Raw genomic sequence first — 6,214 nt, forward strand, 5'->3', positions numbered from 1 at the left:
ATTTATTTTTTTCAGTACAGCAAAATAAGTTACTGTAATCTAGATTTTAAGTTTATTTGAGTACTGCACACTCGCAATAATTAAGGTAATCAAATCTGCTTCAAGACAACAAATTACTTTGTAAGGCAGCAAGTTTGCATTTTTAGTAAAGTCAACTTATTATATTTTACAGTGTAAGGCATGTAGAAATACCCTAAACAGCAAATAATCCGCAGTAAAAATTATACGTGTTTTTAAAAACCGCTTGTAATTATGAACAAACTAGTTTAGCTAACAACTGCTACAGAAAGGTGAACATTTATTAAAATGAATCTGAAATACACGAGTTGACCAACACCAGGAGGGTAAGAGTTCTAATGTTAAAACTCACTGTTGTTACTCCAGTCCGCTGTTTTATGATTTGTAAAAAGCTGCACCACGCACTTGAAAGTTGCACATTTCCGACCAATTCTGTCAAAAAACATTAACAGCCTGTGAGCCGACACACTGCTGTCAGTGTGACAAGAGGAAAGTGTGTCATGTAGAATCTGTGCATTTGTTCAGAGCGTATAATTATAAATCTCAAGTCGTTTTAACGTGGATAAAGATTTAAATGCGGTTGTTTTGCAGAAGTTCCACTGAAAACACACAGAAGCTGTAATTTTTGCAATTCACACGCCGTATCTTTGATAGAAACAGTCGGTGGTCATTTATTGAGAAATCTAACTGGCGGAGGGTTTTACGCTTTAAACGCTTATTTGGTTGTGAAAAGTTCCACAAAAGCTTATACTTTTCGAGCTGATGCTGACTGTTTGCATAAATTTTTGGCTGAGTGGGGAAACGTCTGACATTATATAGCCAATATGTTTTTTTTTTCTTACTTTATGGACCTTTAAAAACTTTAGTCATGTTACTAAATAATTGTTTTTCTTTTTTTCTTACCTCATGAAGGCGACTCTCTCTCTCCGGCTCCCCGTGTCGTCTAATAACCCTCTGGGCTTCATTTGTCGGTCTGAATTCTTCTTCTTCTTCTTCTCGTTAAACCAGAATAAACTTTTTACGCATCGCAATTATTCTCTCTCAAAAACATTCATTAATACCAGTCCAAAATATCCTCGAACCTCCGGGCATCTTGCAGGAGCGACGGTCACGTCTCGCCACAAACTGAAAGAAAAGATGCGACTTATTAAATATTTAGCCCACACTTTAAAAAACCCGTCATGATGTGATTTTTTTCTTCTTACCGTGTAACACGAGTCCGTCCCCGCGGCGCCCTGTTGACGGTTCGACAGACCTCCGTCGGTTAGAACACACCAGCTCCGCGTTATTAACCTGTATTTTTAATATAAATGAGATTTCAGAGGGTTTACTATCTCTGCTGCTGTGTCTGGGGAAAAACAAAACTTGATTAAACAGCGTTAAATAAACTCCTAACAGAATATCCACAAACTGTAACACAGACCATACTTATTAATGAAATATTTACACTTTAAAAAGTTATGAGCTGATTTTCTTACGTCATAAAGGAGAGTCTGTCCCTGGCGCGTCGTGTCGTCTAAATGATCCTCTGGGGTTAATTTGTCAGGCTGAATTCTTCTGCTCCATCAGAATAAACTTTTCTCACCGTGTGGCTCTATCTAACAAAAAAAACATCATTTAAAAAATGTTTACCGCCGAGGATCTTTAAAAAAAACAAAAAAAAAAAACAGAAGCATTTCTATCAAAAGATTACTTAAATCACCTGCCGTGAAAGACTTACGCACTCTGAAGAAAAAGAAAACTTCATTCCGAGAGAATGAACGTCTGCTCCGGTCAGCGGCTGGAATGAAGGAAAAACACTGCAGCAGGAGGCGGGACAGGAAAACTGGACCAGCCTCCAAAACAAGCTCATTACCCACAGGTATCAGGTTTTATGGTGGACCCAAAAAACACACGTAATCATCGATCAGGGGATTTAGCCTGACACCTCGGACCGAGGGACACAGCAGGACCTCATAAAAATATTGCTTCAAACGGGATCTGTGACGCTGGTCCGGTTTGTCAAAAGAGGTGCGACCTTTTGCGCTAAACACCCCAAATACACACACACACTTTTAAGACGCAAATATCCCCAGCCCCGCGCGTGTAGTGGTCCCATATTATGAACAAAAGTGGATGGATAGCAAAGTCATGACGGATAATACAGAAATAGTGGACCTTTTAATAGTTGCACTAAAAGAATAAAACGCTGCTTACAGGAGAATTAGTTTTCCCAGCTTCAGCCTGTCTTATTCCAGACATGTCAGAAACCGCATGAACAAAACATCTACATATCTTTAACACCAAAGAGATTTAAATATATCCGTACATACATATGTACATACTCATATTTTTTCCCATTTCTATTTCCATGTTTCCTTTTTGTGAATATTTACAAATAAAATAAAGGTCACTGCGTGTATTAAATATATATCAGCGCCACCGGGGTGTCGTACCAATATGTGCTGTCTTTATACACCGAAAATACTATCGCAAACGATGATTTGGTTTCTGATTTTGTGAAAAGATATCGTAATTGCCTTAAGAAAAGGGGCAATACCTCCTGTATCCAGCTACCAGGACATTCGCACACTTTTAAATGCTGTGACAGCTTGTGTTAACCTTTGATCCTAATTTTTTTTTTCATGTGAAAATGTAACCCCCGTCTTAGGACAACCTCCTGATCATACCTTTTAAAGTTTTATCACGTTTGCATGCTTTAAAACATTGTTATTAAGTACAGAAAGAAGTGTTAATCTTTGATCCTAAATTTTTTTTTTTTTTTTTTTTTTTCACCTGAAAACGGGTTGGATGTGTGAGAGCGGCCTCCCGATCATACCTTTAAAGTTTTATCGCGTTTGGATAATTTAAAACGTCGTTATTAAGCGCAGAAAGAAGCGTTGACCTTTGACCTTGAATTTTTTATGTGCGTTTTTTGTGAAAAAATGCTTCGGGTGTGTTGAGAACGCTCTCCCGATCATACCTTTAAAGTTTTACCGCGTTTGGACGCGTTTAAAAATTGTCACGGCTCGTGTTAATCTTTGATCCTAAAATTTTTTAATGTTTTTTTTTTGCATGAAAGCGGACCTGATGTGTTGAGAGCGGCCTCCCGATCATACCTTTAAAGTTTTACCACATTTGGACGCGTTTAAAAATTGTCACGGCTCGTGTTAATCTTTGATCCTAAAATTTTTTAATTTTTTTTTTTGCATGAAAACAGACCGGATGTGTTGAGAGCGGCCTCCCGATCATACCTTTAAAGTTTTATCGCGTATGCACGCGTTTAAATATTGTCCCTCACATAAAACATGTTCAAGCTAAAATATCTAAAAATATTTCTAGTACCCTCAACAAAGCAAAAATATTTATTGAATTACAAAGCTCTACATATTTTATATCATTCACTTGTTTCGCCATATCTGAATTACTGCATGGACATTTGAGGCAACATTTACAAATCCTCACTTTGACCATTACCTTTATGATACCTTGTCAGTATTCATGACAGCCAATTAAGCAGTGTCTTTACTATAACCTTGATTAGCAATTTTAATGTGTATTCTTTATTCTATACAACATATAGCCTATTGAAATGATGTAGTTAACTAAGGTGCAGCAATACAAATTCTATGGAAAAGAAGAGACTTACATGATTAATTATAACATTTATTAAAATAAGGGATTACTTTCATCAATCAGCAACTCCGTCACTACATAAACGGAAAGTTCACCCCTTAAAAGTCAAAATTTAAACACTGCTGACAAGACGAGCGGGAGTAGAGCGTTCTTAGTCACCTATATGAAATTCCACTCAAGATCCATCAGGTTCTTGAGCAGTGTGGCTACCTGGGGATTCACCGTGGCCGACTTTTTTTGAACAAGTCTACCCGTCCTTTTGGAAGTGGTCATGCAGGTCTTTGTCACCCTTTCAGGATTGATCCCAATGTATCACCTGAAAAAACGGTAGTCCGAGATCGGAGGTTGGACATAAATAAAATCTCCAATATAGAGCACGGCTGGGTAATAAAATCAGAACTATGTTTAACCAGATACATTGATGAGATGGCTATTGGCGCATTCCAAACATATGGACATACAGGATTGTTGATAAACAGTCACTAGTAATTTGGACAGGATCTTCTGCATCTTCTTTGTCTTTCAGCTGTTCCCGTTAGGGGTCGCCACAGCAGATCAATCGTTTCCTTCTCACCCTGTCCTCTGTCACACCAACCACCCGCATGTCCTCCCTCAGCACATCCATGAACCTCCTCTCTGCCCTCCCTCGTTTCCTCCTGCCTGGTGGCTCCATCCTCAGCATCCTTCTCCCTATGGGTCCCTCCTCTGCACGTCCAAACCATCACTATCTCGCTTCTCTGACTATGTCTCCAAACTGTCCCACCTGAGCCGTCCCTCTGATATGTTCATTCCTAATCTTGTCACTCCAAAAAAGGGTTGTTGTTTATAGAAGAAGTGAACCTTCTATCGTTAATTTCATTTCAATTTATGTCATTACAGCACCACGAGAGAGTTGACCATACAATTTAATGTCAAAATGACTGCTGTGAATAGGTCAATTGGAGAAGAAGAGGCTTACTTTTGAATGAATTCAAGTGTGCTGGCAGCCTCCTCTTGGTACTGTAGTACACTGAAATTACAGCGTCACAGTTACACGCTCTGTCCCATCTGAAATATGAAATTAGAGTTATTTCAGAAAGCATCTTGAAAATATCTCTAATCGGGTTAACATTCATGCTTTGCTGGGATGACTATAACTTCGGCTCATCTGATGCGAATGCGCGAATTCACCAAATACCAAGCAGTGTTATTAGATCATGGGCAGGGTGAGGGTCTTCTCGATGTCAGCCTATGGAAGATGACTATAGGGTACAGAAAATATATACATGTTGTGAGAATATTATTCAATGCAATAAAAATTTAAGAAAGAAGAGGAACAAACTTACGTCTGCAAGAAGGACAAGCCCATCCGTGGGCTCTCTGAAATAGACCATCAGCAGCCGGACCACATGGAGTGTCACCTTAGCATCCTGCGAGAACCATCTGAACATCTTTGTCTGCAGTTTTGCTCGAAAGTATTCCACAATAGCTCTTCATATTCTTCCACGGTGAGTTCCAGGAGACGCAGCGCATGAAGGTTTGTGAGAAGCTCAAAACGAGAATAGGTGCCCCTCTTTTGGCTGAATTTTGACTTTTAAGGGGTGAACTTTCCGTTTATGTAGTGACAGAGTTGCTGATTGATGAAAGTAATCCCTTATTTTAATAAATGTTATAATTAATCATGTAAGTCTCTTCTTTTCCATAGAATTTGTATTGCTGCACCTTAGTTAACTACATCATTTCAATAGGCTATATGTTGTATAGAATAAAGAATACACATTCAAATTGCTAATCAAGGTTATAGTAAAGACACTGCTTAATTGGCTGTCATGAATACTGACAAGGTATCATAAAGGTAATGGTCAAAGTGAGGATTTGTAAATGTTGCCTCAAACTTCCACGCAGTAATTCAGATATGGCGAAACAAGTGAATGATATAAAATATGTAGAGCTTTGTAATTCAATAAATATTTTTGCTTTGTTGAGGGTACTAGAAATATTTTTAGATATTTTAGCTTGAACATGTTTTATGTGAGGGACAATATTTAAACGCATGCATACGCGATAAAACTTTAAAGGTATGATCGGGAGGCCGCTCTCAACACATCCGGTCCGTTTTCATGCAAAAAAAAAAACATTAAAAAATTTTAGGATCAAAGATTAACACGAGCCGTGACAATTTTTAAACGCATCCAAATGTGGTAAAACTTTAAAGGTATGATCGGGAGGCCGCTCTCAACACATCCGGTCTGTTTTCATGCAAAAAAAAAACATTAAAAAATTTTAGGATCAAAGATTAACACGAGCCGTGACAATTTTTAAACGCGTCCAAACGCGGTAAAACTTTAAAGGTATGATCGGGAGAGTGTTCTCAACACACCCGAAGCATTTTTTCACAAAAACGCACATAATAAATTCAAGGTCAAAGGTCAACACTTCTTTCTGCGCTTAATAACGACATTTTAAATTATCCAAACGCGATAAAACTTTAAAGGTATGATCGGGAGGCCGCTCTCACACATCCAACCTGTTTTCAGGTGAAAAAAAAAAAAAAAACAGAAAAAAAATTTAGGATCAAAGATTAACACGTCTTTCTGTACTT

The sequence above is a fragment of the Thalassophryne amazonica genome, chromosome 8 (genome assembly GCF_902500255.1).
Source record: "Thalassophryne amazonica chromosome 8, fThaAma1.1, whole genome shotgun sequence".
Classification (NCBI taxonomy): Eukaryota; Metazoa; Chordata; class Actinopteri; order Batrachoidiformes; family Batrachoididae; genus Thalassophryne; species Thalassophryne amazonica.